Source organism: Podarcis erhardii, assembly GCF_964252035.2.
Source record: "Podarcis erhardii genome assembly, chromosome: 6".
Classification (NCBI taxonomy): domain Eukaryota; kingdom Metazoa; phylum Chordata; class Lepidosauria; order Squamata; family Lacertidae; genus Podarcis; species Podarcis erhardii.
This window is the reverse complement of record NC_138510.1, coordinates 76546054-76572232: the sequence shown is the minus strand read 5'-3', so window position 1 is coordinate 76572232 and position 26179 is coordinate 76546054. Positions and strand designations below refer to the sequence as shown.

At 43.2% G+C, this 26179-nt stretch overlaps 1 long non-coding RNA gene across 1 annotated transcript in view; it reads left to right on the top strand.

Moving 5' to 3' along the window:
• The first annotated feature begins 4915 nt into the window (after window positions 1-4915).
• The window catches only part of LOC309343982, a 507096-nt gene continuing 485832 nt past the window's right edge, over window positions 4916-26179 (top strand). The window contains exon 1 of the long non-coding RNA XR_014157476.1: window positions 4916-5015. This is a non-coding gene — a long non-coding RNA (uncharacterized lncRNA). The remainder of the gene's footprint in view (window positions 5016-26179) is intronic.

Below are 26179 nucleotides of genomic sequence, written 5' to 3'. Positions count from 1 at the left end.
CCTAATGCCAAATGGAAAAACTCCTACCAGGCCCCACGGGCAACCGGGGCGACCAACCTAAGGTCCATAGCAAGGCCAATGATCTAAGCCCTAACTCAAAGGGAGTGGAGGGTGGGTGACTCGCACAGGACGACGAAGAGAAATGAGGCCAGGAAGAGGCTGGCGCTGCAGCATAAAGGCTGCTGGACACGCCCCCCCATGGCACCTGGTTGGACGGCCACTGGGGGGGGCGTGAGCGCCAGCCAGGTGAGCTGGAAGCAGGGAGCAACGCCCCCTGCTAGGAGCGGTGTTCGGGCTCCCCCCCACAACCACTCCCCTCTTTTTCAGGGAGGAGAGTCTTTGTGCAAACAGAAATCGTTGTGCTGATGGGGCTCATTAGTTGGAAACCACCCAGTATCAGAAAAAAGAGAAAATGGATAGTGCATCCATGCATGTGTGTGCGTGTGTGTGCATGCATGCATGCATGCGTGCGTGCGCGTGTGCACACACACACACACACACACACACACACACACACACACACACAGATAATGGAGTGGTAGAAAGTGAGAGAGAAAATGGATGACTCCACCCATTTTTGGCTCCGGCCCTTCTTACCCCTGGCTCTGGCCCTGCCCACAGTCAAAATGTGTCTCTTGACAGATTACTCACAGGGAAATAAAAGATTTCCTACCATTGTTTTATTGTTTCCTGTGAGTTTTGTACGAACTTCCCTGAATATATTTATCTTGAACAGTGGCATAGAAATGAGTTAAATCAATTAAATAAGTCACAGCGGAGAAAAAAATGGTTAGGGCTATATATAACTCTCAGTGGTACATTAACAGTGTTAAATTAAAAGTGATTCACTTCATCATTAAAATGCCAATGGGGTTGGACCAGACCAGAGTAGAACCATTAAGATTATCAGACATTGCTAAGTACATTGATTTCAATGGGTATGGCTTATCATGCCCCAATACCGTGATAAGCTACGTATACATTATGATATTGACAGCAGCCAACATGAGGACTATTGGCTTTTAGGGGTGCAGTTAAACCTTTTTGAAAATTTGAGATCAGTGGGGCTATATCACAACAACGGTCAGCAGCAGCATAATACTAAGTAAAACCCCAGCCCTCAAAGGCCTAGTGAAACAAAACTAAAAAAAAAAAAAGACCTTTCAAGGCAGGAACATGACAGGTTGGACAGCTCAGTTGGTTATAGTGTGGTGCTGATCATGCCAAGGTCGCAGGTTTGATCCCCATAACTGGCAGCTGCATATTCCTGCATTGCAGGGGGTTGGATGAGATGATCCTCAGGGTCCCTTCCAACTCTATGAATAGCAAGTTTGGTGTCCCCCAGATGTTGTCTAATGCCCCAGCCAAAATGGCCAAAGTAGTCCTTCAACATCTGGAGTCCATCAACTTCTGCAGAGTGCCACATTTCTTACCCCTGTTCTAAGGGTTCTACATTCTGTGATTAGACCAACCCCCCCCAGATGTGACTGCCATTGCCCCCCAGGTCCTGCTTGCGGACTTCCCATGGTCTTCTAGTTGGCCAATGCAAGAACAGGATGCTGGACTAGATGAGCCACTGATCTGATCCAGCATGTTTCTGATTACCCTCCCATGCTAACTGCAGCACAGGGGTGAGTTTTGTCTAGATCATGGCTCAGTGGGAAGGGCTAAACCCATACTATGTGTTCCTGATGAAAATGCCTCCCTCTAAAGGTAAAGGGACCCCTGACCATTAGGTCCAGTCGTGAAAGACTCTGGGGTTGTGGCGCTCATCTCGCTTTATTGCCTGAGGGAGCTGGCGTACAGCTTCTGGGTCATGTGGCCAGCATGACTAAGCCACTTCTGGCGAACCAGAGTAGTGCACAGAAATGCCGTTTACCTTCCCGCCGGAGTGGTACCTATTTATCTACTTGCACTTTGACATGCTTTTGAACTGCTACGTTGGCAGGAGCAGGGACCGAGCAATGGGAGCTCACTCCGTCGCAGGGATTCGAACTGCCAACCTTCTGATCAGCAAGTCCTAGGCTCTGTGGTTTAACCCACAGCACCACCCGCATCCCTGGTATTAAAGGAAACATCCCCCCCCACCCAGTGGAGATGTAGCTGCTTAACTGTTACAACTAAAGCCACATCATATTTGACCCTGCAATGGATCCTTTTCTTGTGATAAACAAACAAGCTAAAGGCTTCATTTAGAGTTAAGGCCTTGCGATTACAATTCACAAACCACACTTCAGCAACTCCCAGTCCTACAACAGTTCAAGTGAATGGTTGACTGGTGTTGCTTTTCAATTTAATTGCTTCTTCTGTACTTGTTGGTACTGATGATGATAAAGATTCCATGAGATCTTACAGCACAAATGCTTTCTCTTAACCAGCTTTGACCTCTTTTAAAAAGCCTGTGGTGGTGGCGGCGGCAGTGGGGGGCAGGTGGTGGGGGTGCCAGGAGAATAGATTGTTGTTCATAAACAACTTCCCAGCACAGTGTGGGGTTTTTTGGTAAGAGTCTTTCCCTGCTCCAAACTTTGAATGAAAAGCAGCTTGTCATTTAGACTAAAAGATAAATTTGATGGGGCCTGGTCCATCTCCCTATGCAGACACATTTTGACACAGTGTATTTGAGTGCTAATAATGACATTAGAAGATGTTGGAAAGAGATCTAATTCAGCATGCAGAAGCGACTTTGCTGTCATCTCCTATTTTCTGCACAATTGACAGCAGATACTTGGGGCTGAATTTTTATTTCAGGTCAAATTTCCAACACATGTGATTGTCTGTTAGAAACAGATAAGACCAAATCCAATACCAGAGCACTTGTGGGAAGTGTCAACAGTGCTGAGAATCTGCAAAGGATGCTTCAGTTCTCTGTTTAGGACATAACATGACAACATATGTTTTTAACAGGCAGAAAATCCAGCCAACAACCCCCTGACGATTTCTTAAATTTCTGTCTGGGGAGACTTATAAGACGATTCTCTATTTGGGTTGGGTAGGTGGTGTTGGGAAAGAGCAGAACAGAGACGAGAGAGGCTTTGTTTTCAACCAAGGCAGCTTCTCTGTTGCATTTTTTCTAAAACATGTGGAAGAAAGCAATTGTTTTTTGGGCACACGAGCACAGAAGCCTCCCATGTGCTTGCTTTGGTGCAGAGTCAAAAGGGTGGAGAACAGCATTGTGGGGGCACATAATACTATATAGCATGGTATAGTGTGAGTAATTGAATTTACATGCATGCATGTACATATTTTATAGCTATCTTTAAAATCCTGCATAAAGGCAGGCCACTTTTTTAAAAAAATAAAAAATGTTACATAAAATAGTTTAATGCATCACAACATGCTACATTGTGTTTGAGGGTGCAATGGTACCTTAATGTTTTCCTCTGGCCCCCACAAAGCCTGGTCTGTGCCTCTGTGTCTCCTTGGTCAGGAGGCTGTGTGGAGGTGGAAGTTAAAAGAGTAATGTTCTTTCTTACTTCCTCTTTTAACTCTATGTACTTTTAAAGGCTCGGATTAATTCTACTGGATTGAATTTCACCTAGATTCCTTGGAAAAGTATGTGCCTGCTCTCTTCCTCCCTCTCTGTGTGAGGAGGGGGATCCACACGGGGGGAAGTATCCAATAGGTGTTCACAGCATTTATTCAAAAATCTAGGTGTTCCCACAACCCTAAAACACTAGGCAACGTGTACTGTAGTTTTATTGGGGCCAATTCATAGGACCTCAGGCGTGAGTAGTTTTGCACCACATCACATCACCTCATAGGATCGACACAAATTGTTTCTCAGAAAACAATTTATCACAATTTATTCAAATCTTTTATTTTCTGAGCTCCACTTGGAACTGTTGGAGAATATTCGGCCAAGAGGCTTCCCTAACTTCACCATCTGCGAAATGTAGATTCAGTTTTAATGGTCGTTTAAGAGTATTTTCATATTTTTGAAGGAAACGGTGTGTTTGTCCCACTGCTCTTTCCAGTCCTCCTCTTTCAGGCCATCGCTTCCTTCAGCCACCAATATGAATGAACAACAGAACTTCATTTTACGTTATGTGAATCAAAAATTCTCAGAATATGATTTCTGGAGAAAAGGCTACTGGAGAATTTTACTAGCCAACTGATTTTGCTGCCAAGAAATAACGTGGAGAATTCTGAGAGGCGATTTTTCACTCATCCCTAGAAACTCATTCATAGGAAAAGTACTACGAGGGAACACACCCAAATCTGAGGCTCATTCTTTCTTTCTTTTTTATAAATAATATTTATTAAGTTTTCCATTTTTATATAATCCAATAAAACCACGTAAAAGCATTCCAAATTACAATCAAAATAGCCAAGTATAAAAGCCAAATTATATATCTTTGGGTGACTTCCCAGGCTCTGAATTTTGTGGAGTGCTGATCATCTAATATCACATTGCATTTCTTACTTAGTCAATAAACCATTCTGATGTTTTTCTTTCATTTTATTTTCATTTATGCTTGCAACCACTGGTCTGTCCAACTTTCGCCTTCCTAGCTCTGTATGAAATATTTTTCCCTGTTGTTATCCACCTTCCAGCAATTCCATTTTCGATTTCTGCTCACAGGAGACATAATACACCACATCCCAAACAAAAAGATGCCATTAGCCCCGGGCAGGCATCCAGAAATCCCCTCTGTAGTCTTGCTCCATCTCCCAACATGCTGGTACCTCTGCAAAAACAGAATAACTCCAGTCCTGAATTCTTTCCACCCTTCCACTGAGGGTAGTTGCCAAAATCCTCAACCAGTCAATATTTTAATTGACCCACAATAGCAGCAGAATGTTCTTTCAAACCCTCTTGAAGAAGAAGAAGAGGAGTTTGGATTTGATATCCCGCTTTATCACTAGCCGAAGGAGTCCCAAAGCGGCTAACAATCTCCCTTCCTCCCCCACAACAAACACTCTGTGAGGTGAGTGGGGCTGAGAGACTTCAGAGAAGTGTGACTGGCCCAAGGTCACCCAGCAGCTGCATGTGGAGGAGCGGAGACGCGAACCTGGTTCCCCAGATTACAAGACTACCGCTCTTAACCACTACACCACACTGGCTCTTGCATATTTCAAACAGAGCCAAATCTGAGACTCATTCTTGTGCATGTATCAGGGGGTGTAGCAGGATGGTGGCGGCATAGTCCCAGGCACAGTGGGCACGAACTGAACCGGCATGCATTCATCCTCTGTGCTAGGCCCATGTGACTGGATATTACAGATGACCAGGTTCCCGTGAGAAATGAGAGTGAATCAGCAGACAACAAACAGCATTTTACGATGACAGCTCCAAAACGGCCATCAGTTTGAACTCTTTGTTGCATGAACCATTAGGAAATTGATGTGGGATCTGTGGAAGACCTATGCAAAGTTTGGAAATGTGTGTCCAAACCCCAGAAATCTTTGTCATCACTATGGGTACAGGCATCAAAATTTCAAAGTAAAAGGCAGTAGAAAATCTATCAGCCTGTCTACCAACCTAGCAACCAAACTTCTGATGTTTGATGAGAACGATAAAAATCACATTCAATTCCAGTTTTTAACATATGCAAGTCTGAAAAGGTATACAAGCAGGGCTTTTTTCAGCCGGAACTCAGTTCTGGCACCTCTCAGGTGAGCACCATTGCCATTATAAATAGAAAAAGGGAGGCATTCATGGTGAGTTCTGGCACCTCTTTTTCTAGAAAAAGAGCACTGTAGTACAAGTATAAACATCAGCTAAGGCAAGTATACCCTCCCCTCCCCCTAAAAATGTACTCTGCATGTGGGATAAAATCTCAGGCCATCTAATTTACTCTCTGGGCCCTGTCATTAAAAAATGACCAGACAGTGATGTGTTGACATTTTGCAAATTTCCATTCGGCGTGTGCTGTTATCACAGCTGTCCCTTTGTAATAGCTTTGCTTAAAGGACACTTGATGGCTTTTAATATATAGCAGCTTGATGGTTATAGTGTTAATACCAGATAGTGTAACTTTGGGAGTAGTTAATTATCTCTGTAGTGCTACAGGATATTGCAACTTTGAAACCAAAAATGAGCTGCAGGAGGTTATCTGTGAATTTGAAATCCTAAGGAAATTGAATGAAGGTCACAGTTCTGAAACTGAAATAGTATTTTCCTAGGAAAATATTTCATTCGGTGTGCTGAAAAGAAAGTAAAGGGAAGTGTTTGGGACACTCCACTTTTAAAAATATGCATTGAAAGCATATCTACAGCAGCCTCTAGCTGGACCAGGGAATAAACCTCATTAGGCAGACATTGGCAAGTCACTTTTTCTCACCATGGTTTGTCTTAAAAGGTTGTTGTTAATATAAGATGGGATAATGCCACCTGTGTTTTGTGCTCCAAACAATATTGCTTTGTGTCTTCCAGTTCTCACTCACCCTTCCCAGAGTTCAGGAATCTTGTTTGTTTTCCCCTTCTCTGACAGCTAGACCTTGACTACATTGCTATTCACTGTCCAGCTATTGCTCCTTCTCTGTGCTCTCTCAGGGCTCGTCTACACTTGTCCCGTGCCTAGAAAGCATGTGTCCAAGCAGTTTTCCATGGCGACACAGGTACCAGTGATGGACTATTTGAAGATCAATAAACTGAAGCTGAACAACCTCAGATATGCAGATGACACAACCTTGATGGCAGAAAGTGAGGAGGAATTAAAGAACCTTTTATTGAGGGTGAAAGGGGAGAGTGCAAAATATGGTCTGAAGCTCAACATCAAAAAAACGAAGATCATGGCCACTGGTCCCATTACCTCCTGGCAAATAGAAGGGGAAGAAATGGAGGCAGTGAGAGTTTTTACTTTCTTGGGCTCCATGATCACTGCAGATGGTGACAGCAGCCACGAAATTAAAAGACGCCTGCTACTTGGGAGAAGGGCAATGGCAGGCCTAGACAGCATCTTGAGAAGTAGAGACATCACCTTGCCAACAAAGGTTCGTATAGTTAAAGCCATGGTTTTCCCAGTAGTGATGTATGGAAGTGAGAGCTGGACCATAAAGAAGGCTGATCGCCGAAGAATTGATGCTTTTGAATTATGGTGCTGGAGGAGACTCTTGAGAGTCCCATGGACTGCAAGAAGATCAAACCTCTCCATTCTGAAGGAAATCAGCCCTGAGTGCTCACTGGAAGGACAGATTGTGAAGCTGAGGCTCCAGTACTTTGGCCACCTCATGAGAAGAGAAGACTCCCTGGAGAAGACCCTGATGTTGGGAAAGATGGAGGGCACAAGGAGAAGGGGGCGACAGAGGACGAGATGGTTGGATAGTGTTTTCGAGGTTACCAGCATGAGTCTGACCAAACTGCGGGAGGCAGTGGAGGACAGGAGTGCCTGGCGTTCTCTGGTCCATGGGGTCACGAAGAGTCGGACACGACTAAACGACTAAACAACAACAACAACAAACTGAAGCTGATTTTGGACAATTTGTAGATGCTGTGTATCAGTGGTTACCTGCTTTCAGAATTAATACAGTAACCTTTTCTGGATGGACTTAGACTCTTATTGAGGGAGCAGTTGCATAGTTTGGGGGGGTCCGCCTTGATTCTACCTTGTCACTATAGACCCAGGAGGCCACAGAGTGCTTGTTTCTAGCTCTGGCTGGTTTGCCAGGCCTAGCCACAGAAATTCAGGCCCTGGGAATCTCCTGGGAAGACTACTGTAATGCATTCTATTTTGGGCTGTCCTTGAATATGTTTTGGAGTTTGCCACAAGTAGTGCAAAATGTGGTGACAACAATATTGACTAATACAGCTGTGTGAGTCCGTGTCACACTGGTCTTGAAAGATCTGCACTGGCTGCCTGTTTGCTACCTGGTCCACGTCAAGGTGTTGGTTTTGATGGAGTGCTTCTTCCTGTATGGTCTACTGAGGAAGCCCTTCTGCATGGTCAAACAAGGCCATGCAAGACCTATAGGATTTGTAATAGGGACTTCTCAGTGGTGACACCCAGTTGTAGAACAGTCTTCCCCAGAGGCACTGGCACTGCTCTTTCCCATCAGGTCTTTTGAGTAAACAGCTTTGACTTATCCATCAGAGTATGATAGTTGGAGGGTAGCATGTGCTGATTTTTATAGCGATTATTTGCTGTGTGATTTTATATTTGATTTCATGTTGATGATTTCCCCCCTGCTGTTACATATCCTGAAATTGTTTATGATGAAGGGCAACATATATTTTAAAAAGGAAATAAATCAGGCCTGCTAACTAATGCCCATCCGTTTTAAAAGTGCTTCTTGCTGCAATTTGATCCTCTCTAGGAACCAAGAGACGCAGGTGGCACTGTGGGTTAAACCACAGAGCCTAGGACTTGCCGATCAGAAGGTCGGCGGTTCGAATCCCCGCGACGGGGTGAGCTCCTGTTGCTCAGTCCCTGCTCCTGCCAACCTAGCAGTTCGAAAGCAAGTCAAAGTGCAAGTAGATAGATAGGTACCGCTCTGGCGGGAAGGTAAATGGCGTTTCCGTGTGCTGCTCTGCTTCGCCAGAAGCGGCTTAGTCATGCTGGCCACATGACCCGGAAGCTGTACGCCGGCTCCCTCAGCCAGTAAAGTGAGTTGAGTGCCGCAACCCCAGAGTCGGTCATGACTGGACCTAATGCTCAGGGTCCCCTTTACCTTTAGGAACCAAGAAGAACCACAAATAACTATGCCACACTTTAACACAGAAATAGTATAACTGTTTCCAAACTGAGTGGTGCTTATTTGGGGACTATGGATTTAGAAAACAAATATTGAAAGGATATTGTAATCTGTGAAATAAATAAATAGAAATAATATCTGACAGACTAAGTGTTAGACAAGTACATTTCCTTTCATTTATTTGTGTGTAATCAAACCATCAATTACAATTAGCACTTTGGGAAGTATTTAGAGTCTGAAGGAAGTTGCAGTATTGTAAAAAGGTGATGTATGTCTGCATTTATGTGAAAGATGTGCTAGTAAACACCAAGAACAAACTTTTAGAAGGTCAACCATCAACAAGTGCTTTTGGAGCAGTCAGAAAACAAAAGGGAATTTGACTCGGAAATCTAGATTGAAAATAATTATGGAGGAGAGAGAGAGAGTGAGAGCAGGAACACCAGCAGGAACACTGGATTGGCTCCACTGGTATTTTTTAACTGCATCAACTTTTCTGTTGCCTCTCCCCTTTCCCTCTTCCTCTCAGTAAGCAACAGCGACCCACTGGTTGGAAAGCTAACACGCCTGCTTCAACCCACCCGTCAAGCCACTTTTGAGCATCGAAGGAAAAACGAAACAACAGCTCCTGGATTCCCACTGGCTGGGACTGATGGGCATTGTAGTTGAAAAATCTCAAGAGCACAAAGTTTTCTATGTAGTCTCTCTTCTAGGCATGAAACCAAATACTCTATATTAACATGTCTCAGGTTTGACCAGCATCCCAAAGTAATTACTTAATATTATGACTATGAAGATGGTGTTCCTGGATAAAATTACTTTGATGCATATGGTCTAGGAGCTGGACTATTTGCCCATTAAACAATAAGCTGTATGTATTTCAATAAGATAAAATGATAGTTAGACGAAGCCTATCCTGCGTTTCTAAAACAAACTTGACCTTACAGAGTGCAGAAACTGGTTCTTCCAGCCTTCTGTCCTTGACCGTCCAGCATCTAACAGCCTTCTGTAGTTCCAGTAAATACCGTGTTCACAACGCCCCCCTTCATGACTTCCTTATTTTGGATGTCTATTTTTACCAGGCTGTAACATCTGAGGTTGTTTTTCAAGACCCATGACAATAGTGAAGGTAACCCTGCTAATATAACTGCCCACCAGGGTTTGTAATTTTAGAAGCAATCACTTTGGGGCTGATGTACTTTTTTTTGGGGGGGGGGTAATGAGAAATACTAGATTTATGACAGCGGGATTTCTCACGGCCTCTTTTTATTCCTTAGAAGAATTGCTTTCTCTCTTGGGAAGAATTCATCATTAGATTTCCCCTTCAAGTGGCTTGTGCCTGTTGTGCTTGGGAAATGCGAATGTAATTATTGAAACGGTAATGACGACCATTTGAGGAGTGTAATTGTTCCCTTCTTTGCTTCATTCCAAACACCAAATCACTCCTTGCAAAGTTTCTTCCTGTTTACATGCTCCTGTTGAAATAGTTTAGAGCCAGGCAATATCAATCTTCTCGGTTGCATAATGCTTTTGTGTCTGAACTTTTGCAAAATGAGTGCACCAACCTTTTGACGCAATTCTCAGAAGGCCTCATCTGTGATGGAAGCAGACGTGTCAGGGTGTTTAGACATCTGAGCATTTTATATCTGACCTCATCTGTTCTTCTTTCCTTTGGTAATTGCCCCCTGTGATGAAACTCTTGTATATGAACCATTTTATCTGAGGAGGGAAATTCCAGACAGGTTAAAATCACGACGTGCTAGATCTCAATGAGTAGTTTTTCTCTTGCTGCACTGCCCTAATTTTCTGACTGTTCAACAAAGATCAGTGTTCGCTCACTGACACCAAAGGGCTGGTTAAACATCTTTGCTTCTTTAACCTCTTCTTAGGGAGATTTCCCCTGTGCTAGGTTTCTCCCTTAAAATAATTTCCTTGTGTAACTATGGGCCAAAAGTTTCAACTCTTGGGAGTCCTTTTCTGGGCTGAAATATAATCTCCTCTTCCCTTTGCAGTTGAGGGTAGTGTATGGTAAGTAGACCGGCTTAGTTAATCTAAACTACTGTATCTATATTTAGACCCCTCAGTTAATAGGCTCTTACTACTACTACTAGGTCAGCGGTTTGAATCACCATGACGGGGTGAGCTCCCATTGTTCGGTCCCAGCTCCTGCCCACCTAGCAGTTCGAAAGCACATGAAGTGCAAGTAGATAAATAGGTACCGCTCTGGTGAGAAGGTAAACGGCGTTTCCGTGCGCTGCTCTGGTTTGCCAGGGGGAAGAGCATTGCCAAATGCTCTGGAAGAGGAAGTGGCTTGTTCTCCTCAAACACCTCTGCTACCCTCATGCGGTTGCCACTGTCCCCCTGCCAGGTTCTGCTAGACATTCTGAGCTGGGTTTCTCTCCCTCTGTCCCAATGTTGTTGCTGGTGACTTTGAATTGGGTTGGTGGGCCATGAGGAAAGATTCCATGGGACAGTTAGGTTAGTGGTTTGGCAGACCCCTGGCAAAGGTTGCATGGGATAGTTCTGGCCTGTAAATCATTGGTTTCTCACCCCTGCTTTAGAGCTGCAGTTCCACTCTTCAACCAAAGGCAGATCTTGGGTTGAGGTTGAAGATGTTTAGCCAGCAGTCTCATTCTTGGTTCCTTGGGAGGTGGAACGAAGGGGCTGGGAAGAGGAGAGTCTACAGAAACCTCATCCTAGACACTTTCTCTTTCTGTTCTTTTGCTTCACAGATCAACTACCCCAGAGGCTTGCTACTATTCCCAGTCTTCTGCAGGCCCCACAAATGGGACAAAGGGCCCATCTCTCCTAGCAGCTGGTCTTGAGTTAGCACCACAGTAACTGGTAAACAGCTAGAGATATAAAAATACATGTCACATCTGCCACCAGTATATGTCGATTATTTAGCACCAAAGTATTATGTGACCTTTGGGAGTTATATCTGTGGACCCGAAAGTAGCTTTAGCACATAAATTTCCTCATTTTCACGGCTTGGTTCAAATTGCCCGTGTATTGTTATTCTTTATACGCTTATTCCTTATTTTCTCAAATAACAATAGGCTCACTACAAGTCAGTACAGATGTTCCCAAAGGACTATTTTGCCATGCAATATAGTTTTAAATCTTGTTCCGATTTGGCAAATTTAGCCATTTTAAATGTGATTCATTTTTTTGTGCTGCCAATGTTATTAGTTACTGAAGCAGCACATTTACAGATGAATCGAATTCAACTTTAGAAGCTCATTTTCAACAACTTTCATTTATTTAAAGAATTAACATGGCTTCAAATGTGAAGCATAATACTGCTTCTTTGTTCTGTTCAAGTTGCTACTATAGCTGTTAAAGTTGTCGCGAAGGAATGCTTCCCGGATGATGATTCATTGTGATTGTTAAAATGCAGAACTACTGAAAATATAAACTATGCTGATTGCAGCCTTGGCTTCAGTGCTGGGGTGGCGGCAGGGAGAAGGAACGGGGTGACATTGCCTGAGCTATTGAGACATATTATTATTAATTCTGGTGATATATTATATTGCCTTTTGGACTTATCTATTACACCGGGTATCCTTCTGTAACTTTCTCTTATTGCATTTTTTCATCTTCCGACTCCTTCCTAATGATCCTTTCCTCAGCCTATAAAGCCGAAACTTTCTTTGCCTTTGTAGATTCTTTGAAAAATCCTTGCTCTTCACTCAATAGCATTTAGGTACTATCTCTCTCTCCCCCCCCCCCCCCGACAACATTCCCATTTAATGAATCAGAGATACTATAATAATATATATTTTTTGGCAGCTGCTTTGCTTCAGGGGTATTTTTGGGGTGTGTGCTTTCTTTTCACTTATCCAATACATAGGAAAAGTGAGTGAGCCAAATGTTCAGCTAGTACTTAGCATGTACACTGCCAGCCAAGAAAGGGGGAAGCTGCGCAGACCCAGTGGCCGTTTTTGAACTTGGCAATAGTTGGAGTCCAAAGGTAATCTGGGCAGGTGGGAAGAGAGCACATTTCTGAAATACAAGATTCACGATGGGATTGGTCTGTTCAACAATGATGAATGTGGATGTGGATGCTGCTTAGGCTGAAAATCAAGTTTTTGTGGAAGGGGTGGGGGAGGTAGGGTTATTGGTTTGTGAGTGTTTTTCTTATGCATTTTGTGTTTTATTTTGTTGTTGTGAACTGTGCCGAGATCTAAGGGTGAAGGGCAGCATACACATTTTAATAATAACAATAATAATATCAATAATCTGGGGGGGGGCGGAATACCACATTGATCAAGTTTTGGAACTCCACACTCACCTGAATATCTATCTGCAAGAGTAAAGTAAAGGTAAAGGGACCCCTGACCATTAGGTCCAGTCGTGACCGACTCTGGGGTTGCGGTGCTCATCTCGCTTTATTGGCCGAGGGAGCCGGCATACAGCTTCCGGGTCATGTGGCCAGCATGACTAAGCTGCTTCTGGCAAACCAGAGCAGCACACGGAAATGCCGTTTACCTTCCCGCTGGAGTGGTACCTATTTATCTACTTCAACTTTGAGGTGCTTTCGAACTGCTAGGTTGGCAGGAGCAGGGACTGAGCAACAGGAGCTCACCCCATCATGGGGATTCGAACCGCCAACCTTCCGATCGGCAAATCCTAGGCTCTGTGGTTTAACCCACAGCGCCACCCGCGTCCCATCTGCAAGAGTAGATGCAGCTAAAGAAGAAAACCTGAAACTGTAATCAGAAAAAAACATTATTGGACAATACATAGAAAATATCACGCCTGTTGATAGTGTATTTCAGACTACTGACACAAAAAGCAAACAAAAGTAAGGCATTGGTAACCAAATGGTAACATTGTGCAGTATTGCTGTTGTTTTCGTATGATTTTTTAAATTGCACAGGGCTATACAACTTAAGTTAGTTTGCAGCGTCATTGAATTTTTGGAGATTTAATGGTAGTTCTAGACAATTTAAAGTTTTTAATGAACAACTGAACAGTGCCAGAACCTGGTATAACCTGAATTCTTGGCTCACACCAGTCTCCTTGTCTGATCCCAGTTCGTTCTTGCAGGTTCAAATATGGCATGTGAACTGAGAGAACATGGTGGTTGCTACACGTCGATAACCCTGGTCTCCACCAGTTCATACATTACATTTGCAGCCCAGTCCTATGCATGTTTACTCAGAACTAAATTCTACTGTGTCCATTGAGACTTGTTTCATATAAGTAAGCACAAAATTACAACTGCGCTCGTGTGAATGTACATTTCCAGAAGTCCAGGACAACTCATGTGAGCAAAAGCATAGGGTGAAATTCAATGTCACGTGAATATTATCATTCTGTCAGTGCAAGCATTTCTGCTTACCTGATGGTTGAGGGACAGCTCAGTCGGTAGAGCATGAGACTCTTAATCTCAGGGTTGTCAGTTTGAGCCCCACATTGAGTGAGAGATTCCTGCATTGCAGAGTTGTCCCTTTCAGTGCTACAGTTCTGTGATTCTGTAATTCTGTTCTATGGAACAATCTCTTTACTCTTCCAACTGCAATCTGTTCTGTTCTTTTAAAAAAAACAAACCCTATTTCTAAGATCTGGAAATAATTTTCTTCTGCTCTTGAGTCTTGAGTTCAAATGGAAGGATATGTGGTGCAAGGAAAAAGCGTGACGTTGAGATTTTGGAGGAAAACATTGCTTGACATTTCACTTGGTAGGGCTAAACCCTGGTTGCTCTAATGGGCCAGCCTCCACTGAATTTAATCAGCGACTAGTAGATACAGTGGGATGCGGGTGGTGCTGTGGGTTAAACCACAGAGCCTAGGACTTACCGATCAGAAGGTCGGCGGTTCGAATCCCCGCAACGGAGTGAGCTCCCGTTGCTCGGTCCCTGCTCCTGCCAACCTAGCAGTTCAAAAGCACGTCAAAGTGCAAGTAGATAAATAGGTACCACTCCGGCGGGAAGGTAAACGGCGTTTCCGTGCGCTGCTCTGGTTTGCCAGAAGTGGCTTAGTCATGCTGGCCACATGACCCGGAAGCTGTACGCTGGCTCCCTCGGCCAATAAAGCGAGATGAGCGCCGCAACCCCAGAGTCGGTTACGACTGGACCTAATGGTCAGGGGTCCCTTTACCTTTACCTTAGTAGATACAGTGCAATGAACTAAAACAATAAAATTCAACCCTGGCTATTCGTTGTTCGAAGCCATGTTTCAAAGGCATCCTCTCAGTTAACAGCATATACTAATACCTTAGCCACATGGGGAACGCATCCTGTGCATTCCTATCAATCTACCACTGAGTCTAGGGCTTCAGGAAATATCACAATCTGAGCCAGAAGGCTGGCTGAGGGAGGTAATGTAAGGCCCACAGGTTGCACTTGACTAATCAAAGTTCTGCATTGCCTCCATTTAATTCCCCCTCCATGTGTACTTCACCTATGGATCTGCCATTTGATAAGAAAAGGAGGGAAACTGCCTTTGGGGCCTGGGTGCAGTCTGATGACTGTCGCCTTCAGTTATAACAGTGCTACAGTAACTCCCTGTAGTAAAGTTGTAGTAAAGTCTGATTAGTGGCAAATCTCTCCGTCCTTGGTACTAATGAATTCAAATTTTGCACTCTACCCCTTTATTTTCTTCTGCTTTCCCCATGATACAGCAGTACAAAGAAAGTGACTTTGAAATCAAGTTGCTAAAGACAGTTAAGCAAAACAGAGTTTTCAAGGAGTGTGAGCATTCAGGAGAGGAAAATGTCATATTTCATTGTGCACAGTAGATTTGGAAAATGCTACTCATTTCATCATTAACAAAAGCAAACCCTTAAAATCACACGAATTTCCCACTGGCTGGCTGGTAAAAATCCAACAAAGAAGGGACAAAACCCAACTGTTAACAACTTGAAACAGTGAGAGTTTTTATCATATTTTAATTATAAGGGCATTTCCAGATTATTATTATTTAATGCCTTTTTACTTTGGTAGTATGCACATGCTAGTACTGATTAAGCATCAGTCATTATATTCTGTATTCTATACCCAAATGAGAGAAGGGAATAATCACAATGCTTTGTGTGTTTGTGGAAGAGGTTGCTTTGTATTCTGGCCACACTGCTTTAAGAAAAACTAATATAACACCTGAGTATATTAAAGAATCATGTTTGCCATGCTCTATATATAGCAAAGGCAAAGTGCAGGCCCTCTACTCAGACTTAGAGCAGAGCAGTTGGCTTAGATCTGAACTAGTTATACTCAGAGTTAGGGATGGTGGAGAAATTTGATCCAGTTTGCATTTAAAGGCAAATCCACCTGGTTCACACTTTCTGAAAGAATGTGAATTTTACAATGCAGTTCTCCCACCAAGCAGTATCTACAAAAATCTATCTATTGGGGGTGAAGTATGCATTTAAATGCATTTTTAGTGAAGATAATATCCAAAATGCATTATATTGTGGAAAACTACAGCAACATATATTAGACAAAAGTGCACACAAAAATGCCTATGTTAGGTGAAATTGGCACTAAAATGCTGATGAATTTTCACACATTTTTTTAAAAACAGCAAACTGATGTGGAAATAGGGAGAACTGAGTTATATATTGGAAAAGTAAGAAATGGAGAGAAACTGAAACTGACGGATTTTGCCCATTCTTGCTCAGAGTAGACCTACCAGATTGCCTGACTTTCGGTTCTTGGCTTTTTAAAATACAGTTTTTACAGCTGCCTACAGGCAGACTTGGTGTGTTGGAATAATGGTAGCCATGCCCAGGGTGGAAAAATTACCAGTTGCAGTACTGGTTTTATTGGGAAATTTGTTTCCCGCTCCCTCTACTTTTATTGCATTAGGAAGTTTACTCCCCTGTGTGTTTATTAACTAAAATAATCAAGGCTGTGATCAATCTGACCTTTACATGAGAGACAAAAAAAATGAACTGCTGAAGAACTCCGTTAACCTTTCTTTTAACCCTGCTGTGTGAAGTAGCAGCTGTTCATTCATACATTTTAAAAGTTAATAGATTCATAATTTAAAAACAAAATTACTGAACGAGACGAGTTGTTTCACTAGAAGGATTCTGGCACTTCTTCATCCATGAGCCATCCTTTCATTATGCCTGTTGTAAAAACACAGCGGCAACAATATTTTTTGTTTCAGCTTCTTCTGAGCCCGAGTTGCATTCATTAGGAAAGAGCAATGTCTTGGGGGCCAAACTTGAAAGATGGAGAGCTCTGCATTTAGATTTCCTTTAGCAGCTGATCTTCTACCTTAAAGCTGCCAGGGAGATCCTAAATCAGCAAGTGACACACACACGTGTGTGTGTGTGCCTGGGGACTGAGATCTTTTCCTCATGCCATTTTTGTGCCAATCTCACCACCTGCCAAAGTTGCTATTCATCCCATAGGAACAATGAGTGGCGTAGTGGCAATTTTTGAAGTGCAGGAACTCACCACAGAGTCTCTTTTGTTCCACTCCCAAACAGAGCCCAAGCTATGCTGGTCCATTGCACCTGGTACCCAGAAATAGCAAAGATCAGCTGACCGTAATAGAATAGCTAGGTGCTTTCATTCTCTGGCTTCCTCTATGTTGATAGATCGCAAGCAGTAAATCAAACCTGAAAGCCTTGTCACCACCTCATTCGCTTGCTGGAGCAAGGAGGGTCTGCTCTGGCACTCTCCATAGGTTATTCAATCACTTCTGCTCTGGAAAAAAGTCCCAGAGCTGTGTTCTCCCACATCCCTCATCTGCTACACCACTGCCAGGGGAATCACACAGGCATTTCATAGAGAATCATACTGTAGAGTTGGAAGGGACCACAAGAGTCATCTAGTCTAACTCCCTGCAATGCAGGAATCTTTTGCCCAACGGGGGACTCAAACCCACAGCTCTGAGATTACAAGTCTCATGCTCTACCAGCTGAGCTATATGTATGCTGTGTGTTTTCTCCTGCAGGTAGATTTGGCTACTTCAAGGGATGCAATTTAGAATTGAAAAGCAATGCAGAGGAGAGGGTTCTATCTCTTTCTTGGATGGAATTGGAAGCAGCGGTCAACCAGGAGACAGGAATTGTAGCGCAGGGCCATAATTATATGTATTTTGGGAGCAGCGGTGTGTGTGTGTGTTTACTGTTTCAAGCCAAGCAAGGTCAAGAGTATATTAATCCCAGAAGAATCACTGTTGCTCAAGCAAAGTCCCAGCACAGACAGGAACTTTGTAGAACCATTCCTATCTAGGAGAGCCTCAAAGACAGTCTGGGTGCGTTCAGAGCCAGTTCAGAGCCTGAGAACATTTCACTGCCCAGGAAATAGCCAAAGTGCAATTCTAGCAGTCACCTATAGAACTTATAGTTTACATTTTTAACGCTAGCAGCTCCTCGTTCAGGAAGCACTTCCATTACGCTCAATCAGCTTTGGTTCCCCTTGGTGGTCTCTGTCACTCCTGATTGTCTACGTCTCATTGTGTGTATGACATCATCACATTTAATTAATTAATTGTTGCATCTATATCCTACCTTTTCTTCAAGGAGCTTAAGGTCATGCATATGGTTCTCTTTCTCCCCATTATATCCTCCCAACAACTCTGAGAGACTAACTGGCCCAGTGTCACTCAGGGAATTTCATGGCTAAGATTTCTCATCTTGCAGGTCCTAGTCCAACAGTCTAATCACTCCACCACATGGTCTCTTGTGTTCATGGTGTGATTCCTAATTGACTGGGATCACTCTTGGAGGAAGAATAACACCCTTATTGGCTAGGGTGGGGGTTGTGCCTCACCTTAACAGTCAGGAACTAGGTATCTCATCTGATCACCAATCAGGGAGTGGAAAAATTAGTCCAGCAACTCTTCCAGCATTTTCTGTGTCAGAGAAGAATTAAGTTTCATATAACTTTTAATTTATTTAGCTGTACAAAGCGCTCTGCTACATCAACTGCATTTTAAATTTGGCCATAAATATGTTTTATTCCTTGCCAATCGATAACAAAAAGTCCCCGTGTTTTGAGCTATATTGGGAGTTAAAGGAGACCAGAACAGAGAGTAGTGCAGGCACATTTTCCATATGGAAGCACTTGCAAAAAAAAGTCAGCAAGGTGCCAATTTTGCTGAGGTGCTACATTATTGTATAAATAACCTGATGGCTAATTCAGTCCACCCACTCCACTTTGTACTTCAGCAAAGGTATTGAGTTGTATCTAATACTAGTCCTACTCAAAGTAGAACCATTGAAATGAATGGATATAACCAACATAGTTCAATTCATGTTAACGGGCCTACTTAGTTGGCTAGAGCCCACTGAGTCACACTGTTTTAGGGTTATTCCCATTTTGCAGATATGAAACTGACATATGAGAAGAATGAAGGCCACTCAGCAAACCTGCAGCTATGCCAGAATCTAAATCACATCCACCAGCTGCTTCCAAGGATACAGTCACATGTGGGAACTATAGGATGTGAACCCAAGCTCTACATCATTTCCTGAATTGGAATTCTACAATGAAGTGGCACTTTTTTCGACTGCCACTATTGCGGGAGTTCAGCCACATCTTTGGGGATTCACGTGCCAGTGTTTTTCATTTCAGTGTGTCCTGGGAGTGCATTGCATGGAGCCCTTTTGTAACATGTGAACTCTGCTTCGGCCCATGCGCTTTCCAAAAACTGGGAGCAATGAATAGAGCTTGAACTTTGCATTTTTGTTTGGTTCCTTTCCTCCTTTTGCCACAGACCTGTAATCACCATGTGAAGAAAGTTTGTGTGTGTGTGTGTGTGTAGTTATAGATCTTCCATTGCCAAGTGACATTTCTCAAAGGCGCTGGGTCGAAATGACTTCACTGTGACTCTGTGTCTAAGGCTAAATTGTGCATATTTATCCTAGCTGAAAAGGATCATTAGATTATTATACCCCCTTGCTTGCTCAAATTTGATAGTAACTTGTGAAATGAGCCTCTACCCTATTTTACGACATTATGGCACCGAGTATTTTATGCACAAATAGGGCAAGGCAGCAGAGTGCATGCCGGTATTGCTGGGAGGCATGCAACATAAATCAGACGATGTGTGCATAATTACAAGATAGCAGAACAGGTCCCAAGGGTATTTTCAGCATCGTAAAGCATTACATAGACCTACGGGCCCCTAGAACATTATCCTTTCCCATTTCTTCACTCTTAGAGGCACCAGACAGCTTTTGTCTGCAGGACGGCATGGCACAAGAGTGATGCGATGAATTACAACTGCATGAGTACTCTGTGTTTAATTGCAAAGCCACAATTTAAAGCACCCTCTGATTAAATTGCCCAAAGCTTCCAATCTTATTTGTTGGATAGTTGCTCAGGGGCTGAGTGCTTTCTTAGCATTTATAGCGGAAAGTCAAGGTGTCATCTTGCCACCTGTCCTGAAATACTTTGTCCAGAGACTATGGCTTCCATCCATTACTGGCAGCAGGAAGCAATGAAAAGAGCAACAAACCTTAAACGAGCCGGATCTCTCCCATTGAGAAGCAAACATCATTTCCAACCGTATTATAAAAGGATTCGTTGAAGATACTGTAGGAATACTGGTCTGGAATTTGTTTTGCACGCTAACTTTTGCTTCAGCAATGATTGCACAACATTAAAACGAGATCGAAATGTAACTTGTATGAAATAATATGGGATATAACATGGAATAACAGAATAATAATAATAATAATAATAATAATAATAATAAATTTTTATTTATATCCCACCCTCCCCAGCCGAAGCCGGGCTCCGGGCAGCTAACAACAATAAAATAATACAACATTCTAAAATCATTTCATTATAAAATTTTAAAAAGTGTCTTAAAGAACCATAGGGATGATCCAGCTTCTGTGTGGATCTGTCTCCTGGCCTGTACAGAGTTTTGTGCATCCAGGGCCCTTTCAAATGTTAGTTTTACTCCTTACACTGCTGCCATCAGTGGGCATGAGTCCTATGCTTCAAAGAGGGAAAAGAGGTGTGAGATCATGCTTAGATACATACTCTCCAACGTTCCTCAGATGAAAATAGGGACATATTCTACACCCCCTGTGCCTGCTCCTCAGAGGCCGGGGAGGGGACACAGATGCAGTGACTGACCAAAGCAAGCTGGAGCCAAGTGACTGTAATGGCTTCTCATGGTAGCGGCCTCATGAAAGGCCCCACCCACTTCGCTGCCCCACTCACTGCCTTCTTTGTGGGAGACCAACCAACTGAGGAGCAGGGAAACTTTCTTAGGGGCATTCAAGTGACTCAGATCTTGTTTTCATACAAACAGGAAATGACGCCATATTGAGACATAGATCTAAGAAGTGTGTTAGAGGGACGCATAGATCTGAACTTCTGGTAATATGCTGAAACACTGTACTGAATGGAAGCCCCCATGGGAATTTGAGACTCTGGATGAAAAAGTGAGAAGCCATGATGGCTTAAGGGTTTTTGTGACGACCCCAGTATTTTCAGGGCAGTTGGATGGTATGTTAGATGTGTTAGTAAGTAGCTAGCCAGGTCTGTACATTCCCAAAAGGAGAGGACTATTACCCTCAAGTCCTGCTTGTGGATTTCCCAGAATCCTATGATGGTAACAATCTGAAGTGGGTAACTTGCTTTTACTTGTGTAGGCTCCCTTCATGAAGTAGAACCCTGGAAAATCAAGGTTTTACATCCTGCAGGAAACTGACATGAATACACGCAGGATGAACACTTGAAAATCCCAATTTATTTTGAGGGGGACTTCAGGGGAGGCAACCCAAGCAACAGTCCTTGGTGTGGCCCATGGAGACTTAGTAATAGGTCTTAAAACTTTTGCTCACATTGCATAAAATAAAAATAAAAAGTCCTTTTGCATATTGAACAGGAAGTTAAAGCAATTAAGCGAGTGATTACCATATTACTATGAAAGGCCCAAATTAAGGATAACAATTTGAGTTTATTAAAATAGGCATATTCTCTGTGAATATTTAGGAAATGTTTATATTACATTTTCCCTTGCAGTAAATTATGAAATGAGGATAATGGTTATGAGATACCTGAAGCATGCCGGTGGCTCATTATCCAATGAATTGATATGAATAAATTGGATAAATCAACCAGCTTGACAGCTAGTAGTTTCCTTTGCCGAAGACGTAGCAGGCCAAAGCAGAGGGGGAAAGTTCAAATGGTAAGAGAAATGTTGAGATCTTGATCTGTGCATCCTCGAACTGTGGTAGCTGGTAGTCTCCGAAACCAGAAACAGCCTCTGTATTTTTTTTTGGGGGGGGGTGTCAAGGGGAAGAACTTTGCAATGAAAGGGTGGAAGAGAAACAGACCCAAGGGAAAGTAAGACTTTGCATTGCTGCAAAAACAAACACCAATGCTTCCACAGCACGGTATCCCCTTCAACCCTCCATGTTACAACCCACAAAATTTGTGGAATTATAGTTTAACTCTTACACGTTTCCTTCTGGCCTAGGGGCTGAACATAGGCTCCATGCCTTTCTGTGTGGCCCTGAAGACTCTCCACAGGCTCGCTAGATCTGCTGCATGCCCAACTCAAAATTGATCCTCAGGGTCTCTTCCAACTCTATGATTCTATGAAGGAATCCTCTATTTGATGGAAAGTCTAGCTCAAGACTGGTTTAAAGATAAAGAACCCTAAGGAGGGATTGAGGGCAGGGCCCTTGAAGCTGGGTGTCCTATGATGGTAAGAGTCCTGGAAGTTCTCCTGAAGGAAAAAAAAGGGACTCATGAGAACCACTCAGTGAATGAGTGTTTGGAGGCTCTAAGGGTAAGTTGAGCCTAAACAAAACTCTCATAGTGAAGGAAAGGCTGTGAGTAATCTAACACACTTGCATTTTCAGTCTTCCACGTGATTGCTCAAAACTTCCAATTTAGCTCCTCCTCCTCTTCCTTCTGTTCCCTTTCTCAAGTTGAAAACCCCTCATCTTGGTGAAGTGGTAGCAGCAAGAGAATGGCAGACAGTGGAAGGCTGACCCTGTGGAATCTCTTTTTTGCTGCAGCTTCAGTGTCATGTCCTGCTGGGAATATTTGGTCTTGTAGTTAGGCTGCATGATGTCTACTGGGAAAAAATCCTTTGCACATCATTTCCTGAGGTAGACAGGTCCTGAGCCCTTCTCCTGAATTTAAAGAGCCATCCACTGCTTGCTCACCCCTTCCTGGAGATAAGGCCTTTTATTTTGGGAAAGGGAGGACATGAAAAAGGGCAGGCAGATATGGGTTGCAAACCTCAGTTCAATAAAGGACCTGCTCAAGAGTGGGACCACATTATTTGAGCAAGGTGTGGCTCAAAGTTTTAAGCACTCTACACTTCTGATGCCCATCCTCAGCCCTAAACTGTAGGAAGAAGAAGAAGAGTTTGGATTTGATATCCCGCTTTATCACTACCCGAAGGAGTCTCAAAGCGGCTAACGTTCTCCTTTCCCTTCCTCCCCCACAACAAACACTCTGTGAGGTGAGTGGGGCTGAGAGACTTCAAAGAAGTGTGACTGGCCCAAGGTCACCCAGCAGCTGCATGTGGAGGAGCGGAGACGTGAACCCAGTTCACCAGATTACAAGTCCACCACTCTTAACCACTACACCACACTGGCTAGGGTTGTTGTTTGGCCTCCATACCATAATAAGTTTTAAGCTCCTTTGAGATCACCAGTGAAGATCTCCCTCCACGTGTCCCTTATTGAAGTAGTGAAACCTATGGTTGGACAGAACACAGACTATACACTGCATCGAATATGTTGCCCAGAAAGATCAATCTGAACTATGCAAATGTTGCTTTTGGAGGACAGCTATGCTATATGCTTCATTTCTGTAACCCACAAGGAGGCCTTTTTTACTCAGGCTGGTATGTTTGAGCTTGGCTTTGCTTCCTCCTGGAGACTCAGATGTATGCCTTGATAAATGCTTCAGTTGGTGAGATATTCACCCACAGATGCCCTGCAACTGCCAGTTGCCAATGGAGGTAAGTGGAAATGGAAGACAGAACACGGCAGTGGAGGAGTGGCTACAGAGGGAAAGGAAGAGGTGGAGAAGGCTAGGCTAAAGTCGGGTGGTTCCTATGGGCAGTAAAAGAGGAAAAATCTTCCACCATGAACAACTTGTTTGGGCATTTTAATAAACCCAAACCAAAACACCTGGATTGATAAGAAAAAGAACTTTAGACATCAGCAAGCCCTCCCAGAACAACCAAGCATCCATCACTTGGAAGAGATAGGAACCTTTGAGTAGATCTGCAGCTCTTCTTCATGATACATATATAATTAACCAATAAGTTTTTTTTTTGAGGCATGGACAACACTTTCAGTTTATTAAAAAGAGATACAATCTCCCAGTGTTGCTACGTTCCTAAGGGCATGTGGAGGGAAAAGACAATAATGAAATGATAAACATTTTGTTGCACCTCTGAAATCAGTTGGCCTGCTATACCCAAAAGTCGCAGAGTTCACTGTGTATCTCACTTATTATTTGTGGCTAGTGCTTATCACACCTGCCATTATGTGCAAGACTTATTATTTGGCAACAGCTCTGTCCCCCCCCAAAACAACAACAACAACAACCATACAAACAAGCCCTGCAACAGCACAGAGATTGCTAAAATGATGGATAGTCTTGGCTTATGAAAATGGATGAATGTGCAGGTTTTGAGTAGGATGGATAATGGACACAATCCGCTGGAAAGTTCTCATTGAAATGAATTGCATGCAGACAGTCTTCTGCAAAGACCAGTCTTTTGGTATTTTTTTAAAAAAATCTCTGTGTTCAGCTTCTGGGTTCATCACTGCCAGATACACACACACTTTTCAGTGAGAGTTGTAGTGGTAAACATAGTGGCTGACAAAGAGAGCACACAAAATCTAATTTCTTCTAATTTCTTCTTCATGAGCAGGACCTTTTTTATTGTTGGGGTCAGGGGGTGGGGAGAAAATATTTTTTATTGCAAACTGTCCCACCCAATATTTTTCTTCTTGGGCAAGACTGGCCTTTTAAATTCATTTGTGTTTATTTAACATATCTGAATATTTGATATGGGCTTATGCAAGATAATTAACTCCCATTAGGGTTGCGTGCAAGAACTTATTATCGTTATTTTAATTAAAACAAAAGGCTTAGCAGTACTTTGCAGAGGACCAGATGTTTGTTTTCTTTCTGAGACCAGGACTGTGTCTTTCATGATGGTGGGGTTGGGGAGAGTATTGATAATACAGACATCCTGACTTTGGTGGTCCAATTAGTAGGGCACGTGTTGTGAGCTTCCAGCACCATATTCACTTTGAATGAGGAGGTGGGACAGTATCTTGACCTCTGTAGATGTGGCTGATCAAAAGGGAAAGGAATTTTGAGTTAAGCAAATGCCTGCTTTTAAGAAACTTTAAAGATAATGTTGTGTATTAAGTGCCCACACCAGTGGAGTACTGAAGGAACTTGCTGTTTCAGTATTTAGAACTGATCATATGGTGGAAAAGACTCCTTTTTCTAACAATTTGGCTTAAATAAAATATAATATTCCTGAACATAATTCTAATGGTTATAAGGGGTTGCTCGTGCGTAAGTTACCGCCACTCCTGGCTAGGTAGCCTGGTTAAACCTGTCCTGGCTGGACAGCCCTTCACTCCGTGGCTGTTCAGTCGCTAGCAGAATCCGTCAGTGGGCGTTTCTTGAACTTCTTCCAGCAAAGAAGTTCTTTGACGCCAATTCTACGCCTACTTTCCCTGCGCGTTAGTCTTCTGCGCAGGGTGGGTGTGGGTAGCGGAGGACCCGTGCTCTCCCCGCTGGTCTCCAGCGAAGAGTCTTGGAGCCCCCTCGCCGATTCTCCCATCTGCCCTCCTCTATCCCTGGTGTTATGCTGATTTCCTTCCCCAGCCGATGAGCTCCCTCTCTCCCTGATGGGCCTCTCTCCAGCATCGCTTGAGAGCCTTGCCTCCACCTCTGGCTCCGATGTCAGTTTCCTGACAATAATATTCATTGTTTTCTGCATCAAAATGTTATGTAATAATTAACTATACTGAGGAAAAGGTATGATATAGCTGTGGTTACTAACACAATCCTTACTTCCATTTTACATAGAAGTAAGCCCCGATGTGTTTATTTCAGTCTGTATTATTTAACAGCTGTGTGGAAGCAAGAAATTTTATGAACTGAAAGGTGCATTTGGATGAACATGAACCAAACTATTTTATTCCTTCTTTAAAAGGAACTTTCCAGCCACTGGGTGTTAGTTGCTAATGCAATCCTATTTATTTTATTCAGAAGTAAATCCCTAGAGCCTTTTGCAGTGAGTTTCCAGAAATTCATTTCCTCTGTGTGTGTGGATGTTTTAGAACAGGACTGAGAGAGCAAAGCTCTAGGTTTTCTGTTCACTACTGAGGAAGCATACTCGTGAGGGCAGGCAGAGGACCAAAACTCTGTTAAGTGCCAAGTATTAATACTTCAAAGGGACGCGGGTGGTGCTGTGGGTTAAAACACAGAGCCTAGGGCTTGCTGATCAGAAGGTTGGTGGTTTGAATCCCTGCAATGGGGTGAGCTCCCGTTGCTTGGTCCCAGCTCCTGCCAACCTAGCAGTTCGAAAGCACATCAAAGTGCAAGTAGGTAAATAGGTACCGCTCT